The 15,212-nt window shown below is 39.7% G+C and overlaps 1 long non-coding RNA gene across 1 annotated transcript in view; it reads left to right on the top strand.

The window, feature by feature from the left end:
* The window catches only part of LOC121490446, a 203,304-nt gene that overhangs the window by 118,369 nt on the left and 69,723 nt on the right, over positions 1–15,212 (top strand). The window contains exon 8 of the long non-coding RNA XR_005987675.1: positions 10,928–11,021. This is a non-coding gene — a long non-coding RNA (uncharacterized LOC121490446). The remainder of the gene's footprint in view (positions 1–10,927; positions 11,022–15,212) is intronic.

The raw sequence follows: 15,212 nt of genomic DNA, 5'->3' as shown, positions 1-15,212 counted from the left end.
CCATCCGCCCCCACACTCCTCCCCTTCTACAACTCTTTGTTCCTCTCATGGTTTGTCTTCGTCTCTAATTTGTCCCCACTCAATTTTTCCCCCTGCTCTTATGATCCTTTTCACTATTTCTTATATTCCACACATGAGTGAAACCATATGATCATTGTCTTTCTCCAACTGACTTATTTCACTCAGCATAATACCCTCCAGTTCCATCCACATCAGTGTAAATGGTAGGTACCATCCTTTCTGATGGCTGAGTAATAGTCCATTGTATATATAGACCACATCTTCTTTATCCATTCACCTGCTCATGGGCATTGTGGTTCCATCCACAGCTTGGCTATTGTGGGCATTGCTGCTGTGAACACTGGGGTGCAGGTGTCCTGTTGTTTCACTACATCTTTATGTTTGGGGTAAATACCCAGAAGTGCAACTGCTGGGTGATAGGGTATCTCTATTTTTAACTTTTTGAGGAACCTCCACACTGTTTTCCAGATTGCATTTCCACCAACAGTGCAAGAGGGTTCCCCTTTCTCCACATCCTCACCAACATTTGTTATTTTCTGTCTTCTTAATTTTAGCCATTCTCACAAATATAAAGTGGTATCTCATTGTGATTTTGGTTTGTATTTCCCTGATGGCAAGTGATGTGTAGCATTTTTTTGTGTTTGTTGTCCTTGTGTAGGTCTTCTTTGGAGAAATGTCTGTCATGTCTTCCACCCATTTCTTGGCTGGCTTATTTGTTGTGTTGAATTTGATAACTTCTTTATAGATCTGATACATCATTTGCAAATATCTTCTATTTGAACACAGAAGATTTTTAGAGCAGTGAAAATACTCTGGTACTATGATGATGGATATTTGCCATTACCCATTTCTCCAAACCCGTAGCATGTACAACACCAACAGTGAACCCTAATGTAAACTATGGACTCTGGGTGATGATAATGCATCAGCGTAGGTTCATCAGTTGTAACAGATGTACCACTCTGATAGGGATGTTGATAATGGGGAAGGCCATGCATGAGTGAAGGCAGGATATGTGGGACATCTCCATACCTTCTGCTGAATTTTGCTGTGAACCTAAAACTGCTATAAAAAATAAGGTAAAAAAAAAAAAAAAAAACCTAGGAGGAGAATGTGGGAGGAGTGCTAAGAGCTTGTTTATGATCCTTTGAAGAAGGAGAGTGGGAGAGAAGGGGCACATGGCTTCCCTGTTTGGAAATGCTCATCTGTTTTTAGTGGCTTCTTTCTCTGCTAAAGGTGCCCCATGGATGACAAAAAGCAGGTCATCAGAGAATAGGCACTCTGAAGGACTGAGGGGAAAGGCCCTTCTGAATGTGGGACGATCAACTTTGCATCGGTTTCCCATGCGCTGTGTTCAGTGAGTTATCCTTACTGGAGGGTACGGGAGGCAGAGTCTGGCCCTTCAGGCAGGTATCAGGATGGGAAGATTCTGGGTCCATCTTTGCTTCTCCAGATAAGACCATTGGGTCTCCGGCAGAGGGGATGTCAGGGTAAGACTCCATCATGGTGAAAAGTTTTAATGGGAGCGGTTGGGTAAAACCTAATGGCATAATCAGAAAATGATCAGAAAAGGGGTCTGAGCATAAGCCTGTGGGTGGCATAGTGTGGAATTACAGCAGGGGAGTGCCCAATATGACCCCCTGCCTGTGCCCACCCCCTTCTTGACCCTATCCCTTTCCTGACCCTCTCGCCTGCTTTTCTTCCCGAGTCCTTGTTGTCATGAATCACTCTGGACATTTTACTGATTTCAGTTATTATTTAGCTGCTTCTTCTGTGGAATGTAAGCTCTGTAGGGACAGGGGATTTTGAACATTTTGATCCCATTTTAGGGTGCTTCTTAGATGCTCAATAAATGCAATCAAAGGAATGAATACTGTTGCTGGACATCCAGTAGGACAGTCTAGCTAGGTGGCCCTGCCTTTGTCTTCCTGTTCACATAGCCATTCTGTCTCCCTCACTCATTGTCTCTAAGCCTCAGCACTTTTATGGCCAAGGGGCTAGCTAGATAGGTTTTTCCTTTTTGTCCTGGGCTTTCTCTCTCTTTTTCTGTCCTCAACACCACATTGCTTTCAGTAAGTTGCTCTCTCTGTGCAAAATCTTTATGCTAAGTCACAACGTAGTGTGAGAAAGGTGAGGATGACAACCTAGAGTAGACAAGGTGATGAGCCACTAGTCCAAGGAGGCAAGTGGTTTGAAGAGCATCCTGGTGTCAGGAAGGCAGAGCTCAGGGGGTGCAACCATCCTGCTTTGGGTCTGTAGGACGAAGTTACCTGGGTAGAGAGTAAAATATTAGTACACATCCACACTAGGTTTTGAGATGAAATGTTTTGCTTTTGATGGGAAAGATAATTTCAGAACCTCCCTTGATAACATTTCCAGGATAAATACTCTTATGTATGTGTGTATTTATGGATTTAATAAGCACTTCTATAATGCTTATTATGTGCCAGGCACTGTTCTAAATGATTCAAAAATAAATATTAAGGCATCCAGAAGTAAGTACTGGTCTTATCATCTTCCTTCCTGCCATATTATAATGAAGAGCCAGATACAAGAAGAGGTTAAGTGACTTGCTTGAAACTGAGAAGTAATAGTGGCAGAGCTGAAATTTGTGCTTGCATACTGAGATCTGGCTCCAGAGTCAACACTTTGATCTACTAATTAGGCTACTTCTCCAATATTTACTAATAGTTTTGAAGTATTAGTTATGGTCTCATTACAAATCTTCCATAATTCTCTAGACTTTGCAATGGAGATGGTAAAAACTCACAGTAGAAGATAGGCAGCTATTCTAACTTCAAAGAAAGCAAATTTTCTGATGTGATTTGTTTTGTTTTAATACATTGATTATCTGGTATGGATATATGTGTACATATATATTAAATATATATAAACATACATAGATCAGAATATATACATACATATACACATATATTCAAATGCTGCATGAATATATTGTGACTAATCCATACAGAGCTTCATCAATATTTCTTCTTTATTCTCCTTTATGCCAGCAGCTTTCTTTATGCATTTCCATTTTCCACATTTTTCAGAGTGATTGGATCAGGTTGTATATACTTCTCCTGAAATATTAAGTGCATACAATCTGCATCCACACGTACTGGGTCTATAGTTATGATCTATCATTTCAAAAATCCACATGTTAAAAAAGAGCAGAACAGGGGCTTGAGTGCTATGAAGTATTAGGTCCAGAGAACCCCCTGCCATTTATCTTCTCACTAATGCAGGGACTAACAAGACCCCAGAGCTTCTGTCTCATTGGCAGATCCTTTGTCCTACTGAAACCACACGCATGCACACACACACACACACACGCATGCACACACGCACGTATGCATACACCCGCACTCACTTGCTCACATGTACTTTATATATCTAAGAAAATTAACCCATTTCATAATGAGTTAGTTGCTGCATAGCCAAGTGGAAGAAGAATGTCTAACTAGTGGGCCATTTCAGAAATTTCTACAGGGGATATGGCATCAGTACAAGTGTCAATCAGATTCTTGAGCTTTGTCCTCAGGACAGTTTGGAGGGAAGACTAGATACGGAAATGGTTGGGCAAGATATCATTTTTAACTTATAATTGCTTCTACCGGCTGTTGTCTCTTCTCTCCATATTGTTTCTTCCTTATGACCTTTATCATTAAATATTTCTAGCATCTAAAGGTGCTGCTGCTAGATCTTCCCCAGCTATTTTTTCCTCTCATCTCTTAAAAATATGATAAGGCAGTCTTTCTTGTTTGACTTATGGAAATTGGTCTTCCTGCTTTGGCGTCAAACCATGCTGGTTGCAGTATGATTTCCTGGCTGATGGTGTCTCACTGTGCTCAGTTTCTGGACACCCCCACGCTTGTACTGGGTCTCCAAATTCATTATCTCAGTGGATTTCTGCTCTGGTGTATGCTCACACCACTGAGAGTATATTCGCTTTACTTCTGTCTTCCCTTGAAGTCCACTGCTCAGAACTTCTGAGTCCCTGTCCTCTGCTCGTGAGAGTTCATGACTGGTTTAAGGTTGAATCTACAAGTAGAGCAAAACTTCCAATCCCTTCAATATGTTTTTAGATAAATTCATGAGAAAAAAATCAATTTGATTGAAGTAGTTTGTTCAGATGGAAAAATCTTGTGCCCCGTGTGAACATGATGTTATTCACTGGGTGTTTTAATTGCTGGTGATTTATGCCTATAAAGTCTACAAAGCCCAAATACCCAGATTTGGTTGGTCATCTTTGTCTGTACAATTCCCCAAATAGTGATACTCTTACATATACACAGATCCCGATGGTTAACGTCACGGACCAAACATCGTGATTATTTTGTAAATTTTTCAGAATGCTTCCCAGTAGGCATCTCTTTGATTTTACCTTATTGATGTAGAACAAAGTTTCATTTGCTCACAGGTTTTAATTTAAAAAAGAAAAGCTAATGAATGTTGGATCGCATTCTTCAGCAAAGGTGATAAGCCTTGCATGTCTATATAAAAAACTACCGCCCTCTGATTGTCAAAGTTTACTTCTTTCTTTTCAGATTCTTCTTTGTATTGTTTTACAATCTAGGTATATCTGTTTAACATGAAATGCAGAAAATGACAGGGCTCAGACAGCTACTGCATCCAGTGACAAAGATTACTGTCATCCTGGCTCATCAGTTAATTCATCATTGGCAATGGTCCATTCCATTTCCTGGTAGCCTAGCAACAGCCAATGACGGGGAGGGCTGTTCGCCATGTGACAATGGGATGTGGTACTTTCCAGAATGCTTTTACATAAAAATAGGATGATAATTTATAAATTTACATTTTTATTTTAATAAATGGGAATATTTGGTTTTAGGGGTTGACATTCAAAAGGGAGACAATTTTATTTTGCAGACCATGACTTTAAAGTGCTGGACTAGTGACTTGATAACAGAAAGGGAGCTATCAATTTCACACATAAACAGGGGTTTAAAGTTGAGCCTGTGAATGCCTTACTTTACCTTAGAATGAATGATATTTTCCCCACAGAGTCACATAAAAAATATAATTAAATGAGAGCTGTTCTTAAATCTTACACACACACACGCGCGCACGCGTGCGTGCGCGTGCCTTAGGATTTTAGTCTGAACTTTGGCTCCTAATTTTCTCTATCACTGGATAGAGAAAAAGCAAAGAGATCTATGAGCAACAACAATTACTGTTGTCCTCAATATTAAAAAAAAAAAAAAATCTTTCAGTTTCTCACAGTCCTAACCCTCTATGATGATTCATGGTTCGGCAACTCATTTGAAAATCTGCTCATTTGTTTTCACTGATTGAACTCCCTGATTGTTAGTGTGTATAAATGTGTTAGCTACTTTTGAAGCGATCTTCTGTTAAAGAATTGATAGAAAATCCTATTTAAATGTCATAATGCTTTTTCTCTTGTTATGACAGTATCATTGAGTAAATAGTTTTATTTGAGTCCTATAGTTAAGAAAATCTATAATCACCTCCTCATAAATCTTTTTTAAAAAAATCTATATTTAGCCCCATCTGCAGAGATAGGAGTGGAAAATAGGCGACTACCTAAGACATGAATTCCGTTAAATATTAAAGAGATCTCATCAATGATTTTATTAGTCTCCGAGCTCAGTAAAGGCCTCACTGACATCTAAAGCCTAATGATTTTTTTAAAATATATTTAAAGCCTTGCACTGCACCTTTAAATATTGAACAATATTGAAAAATATTGAAGCCCTTTTTTGTATATTAGCTTTAGGCAGAACTGTTGTATGATTTCCACTCCTTTCATGACATTGTAATGATGTTACCACATACAACTTTATCTTGCATGAAAAGGTGAAGTCATGAGTGATTTCTCCAATTTAAAAGCACTCAACCCTCACAGTGCTAGAAATGAATATTTTGCATATATTCATGCAACAATGATTCAATTTAAGATTTCTATTTTCAAACATTGCTTGAAACCTTCACTATGTTAGTAGTAAAATTGCCAAAATGTGTAATAAGATTTATTATAGATGAGTAGCATTTTATTTAGTATTTCATGTTAACACGCTTTTAGGGTTACCTGGTTTAGCAGGAGAATTCATCTTTCCTTTCTAATCAGAGATAACATTTTATTGTATTTTAAAAAATACTCTTCCCATACACATATATATTGTGGCACAAACTGAATTTTCTCTTGCTGGCAACACAAACCCAAACATTGCTCATGTCAAAGCTCAGTGTACCCTCACACAAAGACGCTCTGATTAAAAAAAAGAAGAAAGACTTCCCTTTCTCCTTTGTAATCACTGTCCCTTCTCTCCAGAATAGCTGTTAAACCCTTTTGCTGTACATCCTTAAAATGGGCTCAGACTTTTGCTGCAGGTTTGCCTCTATATGGGGGTCTTGCTACACTCTTGTTTATACCGTGTAGATGCTTCATGCTGTAACAGCATAAAAATGTGTAACATCACAAGTTTCCTAGAAGCCATATCACCAGCATATGTTACAGGCACAAGAAATATATGTTGGTGGGAGCTCTTACTTGAGGGGCTGTGTATTTGAAAGAGGTTTACATAGATGGAAGAGATGTATCGAAGCATGGTTACCTATGGGTTTATGGATGAGAGACCGGCAAGTGTGTAACCGTTTCATGACTATACCTGTGATTGTCACAGGGGAGGCCTGACAAGGTAGAAACTCTTACTATTTCTGTGTTCATTATGTGTCTTAGGCCCTTAAGTCTGCTTTCCATTCCAGATTTTTAGTCATTTCAGCAGTGAAAGAGGGAACCTTCCACAGATCTGTTTTGTAGGCATTAAAATGATACTCTTCCTCCCCAAGTGTATTTATGAAGTATACATGGACACACACATGCAGTTGCTTAAATACACACAAAACAAGGCTCTGCGTAGGTGGATGAGTTTATATCAGAAAAAAAAAAAAAAAAGCTTATACACAAAGCACATAGTTCTCCCTCCAGAAAGGAAATACTAACTTGATTTTCATTTAGCAGAGACCTGTACTTGCTAGCAACCAATCCCATTTGTCGGCACAGAGCCACTCACAGATGACACATATATACAAATGTGATATTTTTTTATGGGGGGGGTTACTTTAAATTTTATAGTAAAAAAAAAATTGTTATTGGCAGCTGGAGATGCAGCATGCTGGTTAGTGGCTTGACTGCATTTTGGGGAGGGAAAGAGAGTGGTGATCTTATTAGGCCCCTGGGTGGGCCAAATTTTCCTAATTACATGGAAATCAGAGGCAGTCCCTAGACTGGTCTCTTACCTGCATGGAGTAAACACTCCCCTGCTGTCACTAATGTCCTATAAATCATGTTAAAGAGAAGCATAATTAACATTTTTTATCAAATCAGGCTTCAAAGTCATGAGGTGCTTGAGTGAATAAAGCCCCATTTCAGCATCAGCAGGGAACACATTCTCCAGAGAAGGCTTAGGATGGTCCACACTCCTCCTACCCACCTACCCCTACCCTTTAGATACCCACCCAAGGCAAAGGAAGTCTAGATGAGAAAATCCTAGCATCATACCACATTCAGTTTCATGGGTCTAACTAAATTCATCAAGGAGGCACAGGGCGTGGGGTATAGAGAGGGGGAAGCAACCCTATGTCTGAGAAGAATGAGCAAATTTATTTTTTCAGTCCAGGAAAAAGGGTATTCTTTCATGGCCAAATTGATTCTACTTGTCTACCAAACCATTTAAAGAGGATGGTATTCCTAGTTATAGGTGGTTTTGCACAGATCATTTCCATCTTCACTTTTTCATGTCTTGAGAAAATTTCTAACTGGTTGCCAAAGGCTAATTAGAACTCAAGCTCATCTGGAGGTGGGTGCCCAAGTGGAAGAGTTGAAATGTATTTCAAAAGTTTCTAGCCTCCAGGACAGCATCCATATAGAATCCTAGAACTCCTGTCATGGGAGACAGTGCTTTTCTTTTTTTCGATGACAGAGGAGATTTTAGTTGCAAATTCCCCCGGAAATTATTGGAAAACTTGCATTCACACCAAGGTGTAAGTGGTCAATAACAAAGTCTTGGTGAAGTGAGTAAACAAGGAGTAGGGAGAAAGAGGGAGCCTTGGATGCCCCAGACCTATAGAAAGGTGGAATAGAGAGATAGAATAGAGAAGGTTGTATGACATGTAATCTTCCTCCTAAATATCATAGTTTTAATCTGGGTTTGGCTCGGGCACTGAGAAGGTCTCAGTGAACATCAGTGAAAACAAAAGCAGAGGTGATAATGGTGGACCTCTGCTCCTGAGACCACCACCACCACAGCAACATGTACCGTGTAACCGAGACAAATTTTCCCTCAGTCCGTCCATTGGCCTTGATACTCAGGGAGGAATGGGGTCTAGCAGCAGGGGTGCTGGGAGCCTGAGATTAGGGTTTATGGCACTTCTAGCATTCCTGCTGGCTTCCCATCAGCATGGAATGTGGATTTGCCCTCCTCCCAGTATCCCATCAGTAAATGCTGACTTGATCCCTCCTGCATTGGGTAAGGGTGGAGCCTGTGAGAGGAACTGATTCTTTCTACTTCCTGCTCCATGGACTGTGTGTGTGGGGTTGGAGAGGAAGAAAGAGGGATATACCTGATGCTAGGTTAAACTAAAACTCCTTATTTAAATAAACAAATATGGTAGTAGGAGTCTAGGAGCTGTGTGTACTCCAGGAAAGAAGTACATTTTCTTCTAGGGTAATATAGACTACATTGGTTTTGAGGTACATTTAGAAGAACCATAGATTCTGGATATTTTTTTCAAGTAAATTTTAAAAAATTTTATTTATTTATTTATTTTGGAGAGAGAGCATGGTGGGTAGGCGCAGAGGGAGAGGAAGAGAGAGAATCTCAAGCAGACTCCATGTTAAGCATGGAGCTGGAGGCGGGGCTCAATCTCATGGCCCTGAGATCAAGACTGGAGCCAAAATCGAGAGTCAAGTGCTTAACCAACTAAGCCCTCCCAGGAGCCCCTCAAGGAAGTAATTTTTTAGTAGAACAACCAAAATAGTTTAAATTGTATAACTTGGAAAAGCTTTTTATATAAATGTATACACAAATCACAAAAAGAATTCTTCATTAGGTTCTGAGTTTTAAATTATGACTCAGGAAATATGGTCACTAGAGAGACACACACTGCCCTTCTCTTTTCTTGGGTCTACATGCTTGGAAAACCAATGGCTTACAAAGGTAAATGCAGACAAACTGGGTACTTGGCTGCTTAGAAAGACCAGATCCGGGGATCCCTGGGTGGCGCAGCGGTTTGGCGCCTGCCTTTGGCCCAGGGCGCGATCCTGGAGACCCGGGATCGAATCCCACGTCGGGCTCCCGGTGCATGGAGCCTGCTTCTCCCTCTGCCTGTGTCTCTGCCTCTCTCTCTCTCTGTGACTATCATAAATAAATAAAAATTAAAAAAAAAAAAAATGAAAAGATGTACTTTAAAAAAAAAAAAAAAGAAAGACCAGATCCTGCTCTTCTCTCCCTCTTACCCCATGCAGAGAGCCCACCACACTTTTCCTGTCTTTCATTTTGCTCCATGTTGTTTTACTTTGCTGAATGCAGACAAACTCATCTGTGTTTAAGAGAAATGAGAGATACACAATTTGAATTATTCTGAGAAAAAAGTGTTCCTCTCTGTAAGGATTCTGTTAACGCGACCTTGTACTATGGCACAGGAACCGTAGTCCATACAAACCTTCCTTGGAGTCCTGTGAGTGATTTCCTGAGATTATGCTTTCAAGAGGTTGCTGGGTCAGTGTGATCATCTCTGTCCCTAAAGAGGAAAAGTTCCTCGAACTAGATGGTTTGACTGCGTTTTTATCCAGATAGGCCTCTAGTCATTACCCATGGATTACCCTCTCAGGGAGGTCTTTACTGACCTTTTTTGTGCTTTGTCTCCAAGGTACCTCCTACCATCTCATCTACTGTATAGTTTAATTACTTGTCTGTTGTTCGTCTCCTCCCTCTACCCCCAGCCACCCTCTTCACAAATAATGTAAACTCCCTGAGAGTGAGGATTTTTGTCTGTCTTGTTCACCAAATCCACAAGGCCTGGGAGAGTGTCTGATACATAGTAGGCACTCAAGAAATAATTGTCAAATAAGCGAATGGAATAAGTGGATTGGATTTATCAACTCACCTGGTTTTATTTTAATTCTGTAACACAAATTTAAGTTTTATAAATTAGCCAAGTTGATTTTTCTTTTTTGCATTCTCTTTTTGTCTTTACTGTTTGGTCATTTTCTTTTCTATGTCTTGTTCTTTTGACAATTTATGTGACACCTAAATGTAGAGAAAAGAAACAAAATATCCATCATAAAAGTTATTTTACCTCATGTAGACCAAGAAAACTGGCTATGTCAGCAAATTTTTCACCTTCCAACGGGTTGTTTTGACACTTTGAGGACACCACTTCTGTTTTATGCAGTGTCATTTAGTCTTCATGGTTTCATAGCACAGGAATTCGATCATAGTTCACTTGACACATTCCCCAAAGTACCAGAACTGGAGTGTGTAGCTCGAGCCTACCATCCTGGAGTGTTGAAGCTTAAGATCGAAAGTGCTGAATTGTATGGACCTTTCCATCTTTTGGCTCTCAATTTATGATCATACTAACTATTGACTATTGACAGTCATTAAAAACCTGGTTACCATCTTGTATCCTTCTATTTCTGGGGATGGACTTACATGTGTGTGTATGTATATATTATACATGTGTAATATGAACGTTATATATGTACACATACAGAAATCATGTATGTATGTGTGTGGAGATATATATATACATATATATATGAAGGGAAGGATGGGGAGATAGAGGGAATGAATGAAGAAATGGTGTGTTGAACAATGTTTGAATCAGCAAAACAGCATAGTTCTGCTTTTTGCTCTAGGCTGCTTTTACCCTGGACGAGGAATCCATACTGCTTTACTTTCTGCCCCTCTTTGGCTTTCTTCCGGATGAAGAAATATGCCCTACACCTGCTGGTATGTTTTTATGAGATGTTTGGGATTTTCTGGGGTCTTCCCCAGTGGTGAGTGTGTTTCTGTGGTGAGTGAATAATGCAAAACAGTCTACAGGCCGTATGCCCTGAGTAATCAGTGGGAATTCTTCAAAACAATCTCAGGTTGGTAGAAATTTCCACAGAAAATAATAGTAACGTTAACAATGGCATACCAGTAACAATAAACACGATATGCCCTGTATGCTTCCACCCAATTATTAGCTAATAATGCATAATTATGATGAATTCCACTCTTTAAATGCAGACTCTAAATAGCAATAACCATTTATTTTATGTTTTCACGTTATTTTCCTGCACGTCCTTTATGTCAATTATGTGTTTTCAGGCACATCTGATTGTGCTCTACTGTGGTTTCGATGGTTTGGTAATTGTACATTAAAAAAAAATAACAACACGTGTTTAGTATAAAAATTAATTACGTTAAGCATTCCTACTAATTTTGCTAGGCAAAAAATGGCATCCCACAAATTTTCAGCATAAAGCTGGTGGCCAGCCCACTTAGGAGCTTTATGATCTGTGGCTGGGTTTTGTGAGTGAGCTCTGTCAAGGCAGTTTTCTCAGAGCTGGAGACGGAATGCAGTGGACGGCAGCATGCCCCTGCTCCGGTCCCCGTGTTCCCTTAAAATTCGTCTCTGGTCTCCATCTAATCAACCACTTCCTAATTACAATTATAATAATAGCGCTGAAAATATCATTTTGAAATGTTGCTGCAGTCCAAATCGACAGAGTGTCTGCCAGCAAGCTGGACGGTCAGGGATGTGGCTTCTGTCTTTTGGTTTGGTCCCATTTATAAGAGGTTGGTCCCTGGTAATAGTGAAGAAAAACATTAGATATACTGTTAAAAATCTACCCTGAAAGTCCAGGGGAGCAGGGGAGGGGAACAGTAATGGGGGGGAGAAGGGAAACGGAGGGACAGAACCAGAAGACATTGGATGAAGGAAGTCTGCTCAATATTGCAGTCTTTCAAGAATATTTTCTTGTAATGCATTCAAAATATCTGATTCTTAAAACAATTTTCTGCTTCCGTAACTCAAAATAGGGCTCAGTGAGGGGGGAAGGGAAATGTAACAATTAGTTGGCTTTATTTCTGAGGTTTTATTACTTTGATTCTTTTTGATTTAATCAGCCACGAATGCAGCTACTAGCAGACGGTGACTTTTCCCTAAAATGTGCTTCCTGCCCAGAACAGTGGCTTGTGATTGTAGGTTAATGTTAATGAAACATGAAAAGGCAGACCCTTTTTAGGAAATTTTGTTATTAACAAATAAAGACTCGGTAACATTTAGAATCACACCAGAAATCACACCATGGAAAATATGGCCGGAGCAGATTCTGGAGCCAGCCCGCCATGCTCAAGTGATAAATTTGTTTACATCCTTTAAAAGTTCTAACTCAGTACAGACGAGGTGACGTCCTACTTTTCACATTCATGTTCAATTCACAAACATAAAGAGACTCTGAGCCATTAGGGAAGCTTTCATTTTGGCTGGGGAAGGATGAAATGATAGTGATAGTGGCTTTCATAGCAGAAAATAATTGTATACTTTTCTTATTATTATTTTTGGCAAGGCGTGCACATTTCGGCTTTCCGGTGTATTACATCATTACATTGTATAATGCATCATAATGATAGAGTGAATAGAGATGAAGAAATGCCAGCGTCTGCTGCAAGTTAAAAGAGAGAGACATTGCATGCATTTTCAGCTGGGGAGGCTGCTGTTCAGCGAAGTGTTCTCTGAGATGAAACAAAGCTGCCTTCCCACTTGGCATTCACATTAATTGTGGACTTGCCAACCGGCCAGTTTCATTGGTGTATAAATTAGTGGGGAATAATTCCACTTGTCTCAAAAACCAGAATATCTGAGGAATGCTTCCTGAGATGGTGACTTATTTGCTTTTCTGTGGTTTGTGCCCAGCTCCCAGCAAACCTCCAGGATCTGCTAAACACAAAAAAAGCTCTGTGTCCTACCCTGGCATACCTGTGTGAGAGGTAATGGCTGTCATTAGGACAAATAGAAGTTTTATTATTTTCAGCGGCATATTTTGCAGATGTATTAAAATAAATCATTTCGCAAATCCTCATTATTGAAAAATGAAAATCCATCGACGCCTCCTGAGAGGAAATTTAAACATGCTGATTGTTATTAGTAATAATACTAGTAAGTGCTAATTGAGAGTCGATGATCGCCTAGGAGCTGCCAATCAGGACATGTCAACGGGATGCTACGATAACCAGTTATGAAGGAATAGAAAATTCTAGTCAGCTCATTTATTTTGTTATATTTGTTTGCTACTGTGTTGTAAAATAAATGCTTTTTTCAGTGACTAAAATATATTTTTTAATAATTGAATATAGCCAAATCTATTTGATGCCACCTCTTACAGTGTCCTGTTTGTCTTAGTTCTACAACAGACATTTATAGTGAGGATAAATATATGGCCCAGGGCTTTCAATGTCCCTTTAACCTTTACACCTAAAATTAGCTGAATCTTAAACATTCACTCTTTCATTCCATAAGTGTGAATGTCTTGGGCACTTTCTACTGTGCTGGCACCAAAGATAGAAAGGTGAACAACACACTTGGACCCTCTCTTCTAGGAGCTTATGTTCCAGAGATCTAGATATCCTTACGCCAAAACAACCTGACCATTCTAGCCACACCAGGGTTTGTACACTTGGCCCAAATCTGTTCTGCTAGTCACTTTTAGTTGGCCCAGTTAGCCTTGAATTTACTGGGAAGGCCACATTGGTCTTTTTATTTACTTCTATTTATTCAGTCTCCTTAAGCCTTAGTAGAAAAGAAAAGAAAAAAAAAAGTGTTAAACCAGTAAGTTGGAAGCAAAGTGCATGGGTGTTTCCACTGCTACCTGTTTATGTGTAGGCATCAACGAGACCCACCTTTTTTGTCCTTCCGGTAATAGAACATTTGGGATTTTCACCAGTCCTGCAAGGCAAGGCTTATATAACCCAATGAAATAGAGGTGTATTTGGTTATTGGAAAAATTTGGATTTCTTAGTTAGCTAGCTTGTTGGCGCGGTAGCTCGTCAGTCAGTCTGTTACCTGGATGTTTGGCTATACCCGCACACGTTGTAGCTGCCAAGTGCTCTACAAGTCATTAAACATTTTTGAATGCAGTACCTTACTTACTTACTGGTGAAGATCGTGGGCTTTGGAGTCATTTAGGTGAATCGGGTTGGGTTCAAGTAGTGGTTCTGCATTTATTTATGAAGTGACCTTAAATTCTGTAAGCTTTGGTCGCCTTGTAAAATAAAGACAGTAACTATTTCACAGGGTTGCTATGAGAGGCAATGAGAGAATCCATTAAACTCGCTTACGGAAAACACTCGATAGATGGTAGCAATTTTTTTTGTTGTTTTTAAATAATTGTTATTAAGTGATTGTTGCAACTTTATGAAGAAGCCTGCTAATGATCCCATGATATCTTCCTGTTTATTTTCGTCTGCACATGGCTGTACAGGCAGACTCCTTTTCCTGGGATTCCAGAAGCTTCCCTTTTCTTCTTTTAAGTATATCCCGCCCATTGCTTAGGGCTCAGTTAGAGGTCTTTTTCCTGACTTTAGCACTCGAGTTCAGTACTCGCCAAATACTTAACTAGCAGCACTGTATGCAAGTCACTATGATAAGTGCTGCAAATACAGTGACAAAAATGGGAGAGCTCGTTGTCTCTGCCTCCATGGAGCTTACATTCTATAAGAGGAAGCAACCTCTCAACAGACATTGCAAAGATAAGTGTTTACTTCGGTTGGATGAAGTGCTCACAAGGTGAAGGGTATTAAGAAGGGGACTGACATAGCCTGGGGTTGGAAAGATTTCCCTGAGGAGATATTAGTTTGAGATCCAGCAGGTTATGAGGATTAATCCAGGGAAAGAGGGTCAGGCAACGTGGGGAGAGAATCTACCGTGGTTTTCACCTTACAAAGCCTTGAGGAGCATGTAGCCCACTTCGTGGGAGCTTCTGATTTAGGGGAACACCTTTTCTGACCACCCTAGTGAACAATGAACTGCTTTTCCCTAGAAGCTCAGGAATGCTTATCATTGGAGGTACTTTTTTGACTTCTTTCCAGATACGCATTGTTTATCCATGTATTCACTTATCTGACAAATATTTATAGAACATCTAGGGAGATTCT

The sequence above is a fragment of the Vulpes lagopus genome, chromosome 5 (assembly GCF_018345385.1).
Source record: "Vulpes lagopus strain Blue_001 chromosome 5, ASM1834538v1, whole genome shotgun sequence".
NCBI classification, from domain to species: domain Eukaryota; kingdom Metazoa; phylum Chordata; class Mammalia; order Carnivora; family Canidae; genus Vulpes; species Vulpes lagopus.
The sequence above is the reverse complement of the archived record's forward strand: the minus strand, read 5'-3'. Positions and strand labels throughout refer to the sequence as shown.